Raw genomic sequence first — 10,079 nt, 5'->3', positions numbered from 1 at the left:
TGCAGTGCTGCACGTCAAACCCGAGGCATCTTGTCTACTAAACAAGAATGCTACCACTGAGCTATACCCCAGCCCTGTCTTAAATTTCAACTTTTAAGCACAAATGATTTTATATGTTCATAGAAATGGTAGAATTAAAGTAACTGAAGTTCTATTTCCTCTTCATTATGTCTATTGTCATTATTTGTATCCAGTTCACTATTCAAATGTGGAAATATATAGCCCCAGAGTCATTAGAGACAGGGGACTAGAGTGTCTGTAATGAATGCAGACAATTCTGAACCATTATGAACTTACTCAAAACAAATGTGCAGCTTGGTATGATTGTGTTGGAGTCTGACTCAATTATTTCTGTGTAGAATATATTGTTTAAATAATAAAAGGGGGCTAATTGGAAGTTTATGTATATAATGTTACAGCTCATAATGTACTGCACAATTGTCTAAAACTTAAACCAGCAGAATATCTAAGGAGATGCATATTTTGTCACTGGTGTACTTTTAAATTACTGGTAGATGTTGCTAATAAGAGGACTCGGCAGTTAAGAACCTAGATTCCATTCTTAGTACCCACATAGTGGCTTACAACTGTTTGGAACTCCAATTCCATGGGATCCAATCCCCTCTTCTGAATTTTGTGAGTACCAGACATGCATGTGGGACACATTCTACATACATACATACATACATACATACATACATACATACATACATACATACACATGCATGCAGACAAAATACTCTTATACATGTAATAAAGATAAAACTTAAAAAAACCATATATGCCTTTTGTAGGTTTTATTACTGTTTTTGTAGTTCCTATACTTACATACTTAGAAGAGTTTACTCCCTTGACTGCCTTCATTCAGAGCAGACAAAACTAAGGCGAGGAGCATGTGACAGAACAAAGCTAGTCACCTTATTGAACCAGGAAGCAGAGAAAAAAGGAGGCAGTCATGGGCATGACGTTCTTCAAATGCGCACCTCAGAGACCTACTTCCTCCAACTAGGCCCTACCCGATAACAGGAATCCATCCAAACTCTTCCCAACAGCTCTACCATCTGGAGACCAACCCTTCAACGTAGTCTGGATACAGGATGGCAGGGCTTGGGGGTAGGGGGAAACTCCAGTGGCATTCTACTCTTGAACCCTGAATATTCCTCTTCCAAAACACAAACTATATTTAGTTTATCTCCAAGACTTTGCAGGTCCAGGGTTTCACGAGTTTCAAATTCAAAGCCTCCTCTGAGACCCAAGGCAAAGTTTTAGATGTGATCCTTTGTAAAACCAAAATTTAAAAATTACATATGTATACAATGATGGGACAGAACTATGGTAAATATGACACGATAAATAAATGACCCAGAGACTGGTATTGGGGTTTAAGCTTCAACCTGAAGATCAGAAAATCAAAGCAGCCAGCCCCTAGCTCTTACCTCTACTCAGCTGAGACCAAAGGGGCAGTCCTCAAACTGTTCCCAACTTCACTGCTCCTTCACTTAGACTGCTATGCTTTCCTCAATGTGGCTAGAGACTAACTCTCAGACTGAATGCCAGCTCTGAGACCCTGGTCCTGTCTGATATACCTCCCTAATGTTGGGATTAAAGGCATGTGATTCCAAGTGTGATCACCTTTGTGTGAGCGCTTTTAGAACTCAGATCAATTTCGTGTAGTCAGTGTGGCCTTGAACTAACAGAGATCTGTCTACCTCTTAATCCTGAGTCCTGGGATTAAAGGTGTGTATCACCACTGCCTTATTTCTATATCTTGAGGCTGGCTTTACTTTCTGAATCCTCAGATAAGCTTTAATAAATCATAAATAATATATCACCACAGGTAAATACCATTTCAAAGGGAATGCATAGGAGACTACCAAGGAAGAATCAAATAAAGTAAGATTAAAACCAAACATTAACTCTGTAGATCCATCTCACACAAATCACAAGGTAGTGTGATATAAGCCCCCTAGGATTTGGGCAGTCCCACCACTAAGGCCTTGTTGGCTGTCATCCACATGGCTTCTCTTTGGGGCTGACTTTCCTTGCTACCTGTGGTTTTCCTTGATAAACGTCCCATAACCTTGGCATCTCAGATTTCTTGGGGTCTGCATTCAGCTTCAATTTCACTCTCATAGATCCATGCATTTCCATCTTAAGTGGCTCCCCACAAAACATTCCAACCATGCCACAATTGCCTGGCATCCTTGGACTCTTGGTGGCAGCCTCTGAAACCCCCAACTCTCAGATTCTATATGCTTTCACAATCTACATCATGTGAATGACACCAAGGTCTACTGCTAAATCAAATCGTAGCTTCTGGGTGCCTATACAGTTGGATGTAGGGAAACACACATTCCCATGTGAGGAGGGTGCTCTGGCGCTTTCTCAAAGCAATGTCTTTCAAGTGAGTTTACACATTTATATTTTTGAGCCTATGATGAATGAGGCCCAAGAAATTCCTAAGATAGCTTCAAGGTATCTTTCTTTTTGTTTAGCACAAAGTACGTGATCTCTTTCTGTGGTATTGATCTCTAAAAACTCTACCTTCCCTGGCCTAACTTGTCATGTGTGCCTTTTTCAGAAAAACTGCAAGTTTTCAAATCCATGCTGTAGACAGAGTTTCTGTTCAGCCTGGTCCCTCAGTTGTTTGGACCCAAATAAACCACAGAGGCTTATATTAATTATAAACCGTTTGGCCGGTGGCTAAGGCTTCTTATTGGCTAGCTCTTTCTTAATTATTAACCCATTTCTATTCAACTGTGTATTGCCACGAGGCTGTGGCTTACCCATAAATGCTCCAGTATGTTACTCCTTCAGCAGTTACATGGCATCTCCCTGGAGACCCCTTTCTGCATACTCTCCCCTGAATTCTCCTCCTCATCTGGTAGCCCCGCCTATACTTCCTGCCTGGCTACTGGCCCATCACCATTTATTCATCAGCCAATAAGAGAAACAGCATACAGAAGGACATCCCCCATCACCACCCAGTCTGCTTTTTGCTCCTGATTCTTGCTGTAAGTCAGGCTGAAAGAAGTAAGTAATATTCATGCCAAATCCTGAATGCTAAACTGCCCTGACATTTTCCTACCAGTTAAGTAAATTCACAGCTTTAAATTCAATGCCCCATAAATTCTCAGAGCATGAGAAAAACGTGGACAACTTCTTAACTAAACTGTAACAGGATTAGTCCTTACACCTGTTCCTAATAGAGTCCTCATTTTCCACTCAACACCTCATTCCTACATCTTATCAGCAGTTAGGGCTCCTGAGCTCACACCAGAATCACTCATTAAGCCTCACTTACAGTACTGTAAACATCTCTAGGCATTTCCAAATTCCTCCCACAAATCAGTCCCAAAGGCATCTGAACCATGTGGTCAGGAAAGGTCACAGCAATGACCCTGTTTCTTAGCAGCAATTTTTAGTATTAAAAAGCAGCTTGTCATTGTGATAAAATAATGAGAGAAACAACGTAATGGAGGAAAGACTTGCTGTGGCTCAGTTTCAGAGGTTTTAGTCCCTTGTCAATGAGCCCCTTTGATATGAGCTGGTGTAGAGACAGAACATCATGGTGGGAAATGCGTGGTGGAACAAAGCTATTCACCTCATCACAGCCAGAAAGCAGACAGAAAATGGGGGAAGGTCAGGAAATGTTGCATCTTTAGAGACCTACTACTTCCTCTAATGAGGTCCCATCTCCTCACAGCTTGCCCAATGTGTAAGTCCATTGTGAAGTTAGTGTCCTCATCTTAATCTGTTTTCTATTGCTGTGACAAAGTGCTGACCAATAGCAATGGGGGGACAGAAGGGTTTACTTGGCTTACACATCCTGATCAGTCTATCATTAATGGAGGCCACAGCAGGAACTGAAGCGGAAGTCATGGAGAATGTTACTTACTGGTTTGCTCGGCCTACTTTTTTTAATGTAATCCATGACTGCCTGCCCAGAAGTGGCACAACCCATAGTAGGACCCTCCCACATCAATCATTAATCAAGAAAGTGCCCCATAGACTTGCCTCAGGACCAATCAGATGGAGGCTCTTTTCTCAATTATGCTTCCATTTCCCAAAAACAAACAGACAAGAACCAGAAAATTAACCAGCACAGCCCTTATGTCCCAAACACCTCTCAATACTCTCAATAGCACGACCAGTTGAGGACCACACCATCAGTACATAAATATTTGGGGGAACACTTCATATGTATACTGTAACAGAGAGACAAAAACTTGTCTAAAGTAATAAAGTTAGTAGAATTCAGAACCAGGCATTTGCATGTGTGTATGTGCATTGTGTGTGTGTGCTTGGTGCCTCAGCCCTCAGAGGCCAGATGATGGCATTGGATCCCTTGCAACCAGACCTACAGATAGTTGTGAGCCGCCACATAGATGCTGGGCACAACAAGCACCGCTTCAGTGACTGCTGGGCCATCTCTCCGGCCTCTCTTCAATCTTTTTGTTGTTGTTGTTTTCAAGACAGGGTTTCACTGTGTAACAGCCGTGGCTGTTCTGGAACTTGCTTTGCAGACCAGGCTGGCCTCAAACTCACAGAGAACTGCCTGCTTCTGCCTCCTGGATGTTGGTATTAAAGGTGTGCTCCACCACTGCCCCGTTCCTCTCTAAATCTTTTTTTTTTTTTTTTTTTTTTTTTTTTTTTTATACAACACAAGCTTTATAAGGAACAGACGAGCCCATTTCCCCACATTGTATTCAGTCCAGTAGAGCCCCCATTCTGGTGCTCTTGCTCACAGCCTTCAGTGGAGATACCTCAGGCTTTGCCACTTAGCACATTCTTCAGGGCTCTGGTTACCTCATCAGCACTCAGGTTGTTGGCCAAAAGTGTAGAAGCATAGCAGGCCCAGGGCTTTGGCTGCACCCCCGAACATTAGTGGATTGGAATGGAGAGACTGGGATATGCCTTCTTCAGCTCCACTTACATCGCTGGATGGAATCCCTCACTCCCTGGATGCCTGGAAAAAGCTGTCGTGAAAGCCGATGTGAATCTCACAGAGCCCCAGCTTCTTACCGATCCCTCAACTAGCATCTTTTCTCCTCTTTAATGTTCCTATTCTATGATATAATGATTCCCATTTGAAACAGGGAGGTTAAATAGAATTGTGCTTGTGACTATGAACTAGTAGCAACCAAAAGTAGGCCACTATATTATTAACGATAACAATAATCATACAGATCACTTGTTGAACACCTTTGCATACTAAGCATCATGAAAGGCATTTTTTTAAATTTAATTTTGAATTGGAACGGCTTAGATTTACAAAAAAATTAACAAAACAAAAAAACAAAAACAGAGCATATAGTACAGAGTTCTCACGTAGAACCAGAGCCTCCCCTGTTATTAAGCCAGACATGGCATGTCATTACAATTAATGAAGCAGTAGGTATATTGATAATAAGTTGGTAGTATGCTATGTTTCCTTGTTTTGTTTTGTTTTGTTTTGCCTAATGCCCTTTTCTGTCCCATAAACTCAACTTCCTTGGCCTCTTGAGTTTGAATGTTTTCTTGTTTTTGTTTTGTTTTGTTTTTTATTACCATGACTGTGGTAGTTTGAATGTAATTGGCCCGGGTAATCTCATAGGGTGTGGCACTATTGGGAAATATGGCTTTGCTGGAGTGGGTGTGGCTTTGTTGGAGGAAGTGTATCACTATGGGGGCAGGCTTTGAGGTTTCCTATGCTCAGGATACCATCCAGTGTCTCAGTTGACTTCCTGCTGATTACATGATGTAGGACTCTCAGCTGCTTCTCCAGCACCACATCTGCCTGCCTGCTACCTTGTTCCCCACAGTGATGAAGGACTGAACCTCTGAAACCATAAGCCAGCTCCCCCTCCCCATTAACTGTTTTCCTCATAAGAGTTGCTGTGGTCATGGTGTCTCTTCACAACCAATAGAAACCTTAACTAAGACAGACATATTATTATAGAACTTATGTGAGAATTTGCCTAATTATTTTGTCTTGATTAGACAGAGTTCAAGGGATGGTAGAGAAAGATCATAAATCTGAAGTGTCATTCTCATTACATCACTGATGACTCTTGGTGTTGATAGAAAACAACGGCCTAAAGCCATGTTTGTCAGCCTTTCCTGCTGTTAACATCTTTGCTCTTTCAATGCTGTCTTGTAGTCTCTGGACCAAAGTCAGCATGTGTAGGGAGTGTGAAGTTAAACTCTCCTTCCTGTAAGGTATACTCTGCATCACATATTTTGGATTCTGAATGAGAGACTGTCTGTTCTCAGTTTATTCACTTACTCATCTATTTATATCAATATAGACTCATATACTTTCACCTTATGTATGTAACCTAATGCTATTGTATTTATTTTATTGCTCAAGTTGTTCCACTGTTGGTCATTGTCAATTCTTTCCGTCTGTCTGTGTGTTCCTTTGACCATATACACCAGTGTCTTAGGTGTATAGTTCAATAATTTATTTTGTGATGCTGTGACACAATCCAGACTCATCTGGTACATTTTCTGCCCCAGTCCTAGAATAAGCCATTTGTCTAAGAAGCCCTGGAACTGAGACCTGATCACTTGTGTGTTCATTGGTGCTCAGATGCCATTCTGCTAGGAACTCTTAGCTGAGAAAACAAAGGAATACACACACACACACACACACACACACACACACACACACACACACACTAACCCATGCACAGACACATATCTGTAAGTGTTTCTATGTGTCCATCTATACGTACTCGTAAGTTAAACATGTGTTCCTACTGATATCCCCAAATAACCCACTACTGCAAGTATCAGTCTAGCCTGGCCCCCTGACTAATGAAAGGAACTTTATATACATACCTTTATTTCATTCTATGGGGTATCTATAGTTTCTCATTTTATAGATGAAGGAACTTAGGGTTGGAGATTTTACCTTTTTCTTTTTCAAGGACACTATCATTAAGAGGTGAAACTAGGGTCTGCTGGCTCTTTTGCAGATCTTCCTTCTTTAATTTCTATTTTTTCCCTTTTCTGTAAGTGTTCTGTGCTGTGTTCAGAAATAGGTTTTGCACTGAGAAGGAAGAGCGTTTACAAGTTAAAATGCAATGGAGGCATTTGTTTATTTCTACTGCTGCCTCTGCACCACTACCACCACCCTGGGAGCTGGAGGAGGGCGAAACCACACCACTGCCACACTGTGGGAGCTGGAAGAGGGCATCGCCACACCAATACCACCCTGGGAGCTGGAGGAGGGCGAAACCACACCACTGCCACACTATGGGAGATGGAGGAATGTACCACCACACCACTACCACACTGTGGGAGATGGAGGAGAGCAAAACCACACCACTGCCACACTGTGGGAGCTGGAGGAGGGCAAAACCACACCACTACCACACTGTGGGAGCTGGAGGGAGGAGATGCTTATTCAAATGGTTTTTCTCTTGGATGAAAGGAGCAGCAAGTGCTGATACAGCTGAAGTAGATAGAATTTCTGTACAGAATTTAATTATTCTGGAGAATTACTTACAACAGGAGATAAGGGTGGTGCAGTCCTCACCTTTTGCTTCCAATCAGGAAGCAGAGGAGAATAGGCATATAGATCCGAACAAAGTCAATGAATGACCAGAATCTGGCTTCTTGAGCTTAGAAAGAGAAGAAACCAATAAAATTATGTAGTCAGCACATTAAAAAACACCATGCAGCCCCTTATGGGTTATCCGATAGCAAGTGGTTCTCTCTAAAAATGTAAATATACACAACATTAAATGGATATATCGGGGTGTAATTATACATTTATATGTATGCACACATGTAACTGTAATAATTAAAGAAAAAGTAAAAATAAGAGACAGTGGAGAGATTGGGGTGGGCCTGGGGAGAGTTAGGGGAGGAGTGGAGTAGGGAGTGAATATGGTCAAAATACATTACATGAAATTCTCAAATTTCATACATTAATAAAAAGACTCCATTTAGAAAGAAAGGAAAACAATGCTCAGTTTTTAATTGATACCATTGACAAAACAGTACTATGTAAACATAGACAAAACAGTCTATGTAAAACCAGTGAAAGAGACCAGGGTCAAACCTGAGAGAGGAAAGCGGCAGTTAGAGAGGCCCCAATACGGTTACTGCGCCCAGCTTTAGGCGATGGATCCTCTGGCTAACGCCAATCCACCGTGACCACTCACCACTGCTAACACAGACCACATCCACTCAAGTTCTGTTAATAGTGATTATGAAACTTCTTTATCTGTAGATGACTCTCAGATTCATTCTTGGCATCTGGAAGTTACAGGGAGGGATTTTGATACTTGGGTTTCGAGTCTGTCAGGATGGAAGTGCTCACAGAGGTTGTTACAGCAGCCAACTTCCACCCCAACAGCTGCAACACATCTGCAACACATCTGCTTTGTGACATGAGGGCATCTGCCCTCCATGATAGGCATCCTAAACTATTAGGAGAGTCTGAAGATCCCAGTAATGGGTCATTTTGTTCCCTCAAACCGTCTCTATTTCTGATGTAAGATTCTATCATAGTGGGCACTGTACGATGACCAGAGAATATTTGTTAGTCAAAAGTTTAAACTTAAATATGGAAAACAGGCAAACTTTTGGAGACATACCAAGTATATGAATATTTCAGAAGTAAATTTTGCTCTCTGTATGAGAGTGACTACATATTTGGCAAATTTGAATGGTCTTGGAATAGACCTTATAGGGGTTTCATGACTGAATCATATGATAATTGCTTCAGAAATTCTCACAGGAGAACAAGAGAGCTGTAACCCCAGGAGCATCACAAGAAAACAGCTAAGTTTCACACAGTTTTTGAAGTTCTAATTTTATTTATTTGTGTGTGTGTGTGTGTGTGTGTGTGTGTGTGTGTGTGTGTGTGTGTGCTTGAGCATGCTCAGGCGTGCACATACCTCGTGTCACGCACACACACAGCATGCACACACAACACAGCTCAGATGTGGAGGTCAGAAGGCAACTTGTGGGTATTGTTTCTCACCTTTCATCCTAGGGTCCCATGAATTGAACTCAGGTTGTCAGGCTTGACAGCCCGTGCTGTCACTTGCTAAGCATCTCACCAATCCTTCATACAGTCTAGAAGACACACCAAGTGTTGTAATTTAAGAAAAGTAGAAAGACATCATGTGACAGGGTTCAAGCAAAGGGTTTTTTATTAGGGAAAGGTATCATAAAAAGGGCAAAGGAGAGGGGAGAGGATGGTCTCCAGAGACAGGAGCAGCAGGAAAGATAAGAGGAAAAAAGAGGAGAAGAGAGAGGAAAGAAGGGGAGAGAAAGAGGAAGAGGGAAAGAGAGAGCAGAACAGAGTGAGGGAAAGAAAGAGAGAGAGGGATGGGATGTGGGCAGGCCCCTTTTAAAAGGGAACAGAGTGAATATGTACAGGTGGTGCTCTTAGTGGCTGCAGCTGAGGATATATCCTGTCAGAACCCCAAGGACAGGCCAGTACAGATGCCTCAAAACGAACATGAAGTCCATGTGAACAGCAAACAAAAGAAAGATGAATGCATTGGTAAACTAGACTTCAGTGAGAAAATTCTTCATAGAGCTGGAACTACAAGGAAAATACCATTTTTGTAGGTGTTACGCTCTGCATATAGTTCAAAAAAAGGTGATAATTGGCATTTCCAGCAGAACAGAATACTTCCTACTTAGCTGAGATAATGTAATCTAATAATCATACCTAGAAAAGACAGGTCCTGTGAGGCATCCCTTTCCAGTTCCTGAGAGTGTGCCATTCCACACACATTTTAAATTTAATTATGTTTTTGTAAGGCTTATCATTTAAAGTATGTTTATGTGTGTGAGTCTATCTGTAGGTATGTGCACTTGACTGCAGGTGCCCACAGAGGTCAGAAGCATCAGATCTCTCTAGAGCTGGAATTCTAGGTTGTCGTGAGCTACCTGATATGGGTGCTAGGAACTGAACGCTGATCCTCTGAAAGAGCAGTACACACTCTTAACCACTGAACCATCTCTCCAGCCTAACTGATGCATTATCACAGTCCACATGAAGAAAGCTGTGTAAATTCATCATTGTGGAGTTCTCCACATCTACTAGCTATTTAGGTAGTAAGGTCATG

General features: G+C 41.8%; 1 pseudogene; it reads left to right on the top strand.

Moving 5' to 3' along the window:
- Positions 1-8,148: 8,148 nt before the first annotated feature.
- LOC100759568 lies at positions 8,149-9,181 on the top strand (annotated as a pseudogene).
- The last annotated feature ends 898 nt before the right edge of the window (positions 9,182-10,079 follow it).

This window comes from Cricetulus griseus, chromosome 2 (assembly GCF_003668045.3).
Source record: "Cricetulus griseus strain 17A/GY chromosome 2, alternate assembly CriGri-PICRH-1.0, whole genome shotgun sequence".
Classification (NCBI taxonomy): Eukaryota; Metazoa; Chordata; class Mammalia; order Rodentia; family Cricetidae; genus Cricetulus; species Cricetulus griseus.
The sequence above is the reverse complement of the archived record's forward strand: the minus strand, read 5'-3'. Positions and strand labels throughout refer to the sequence as shown.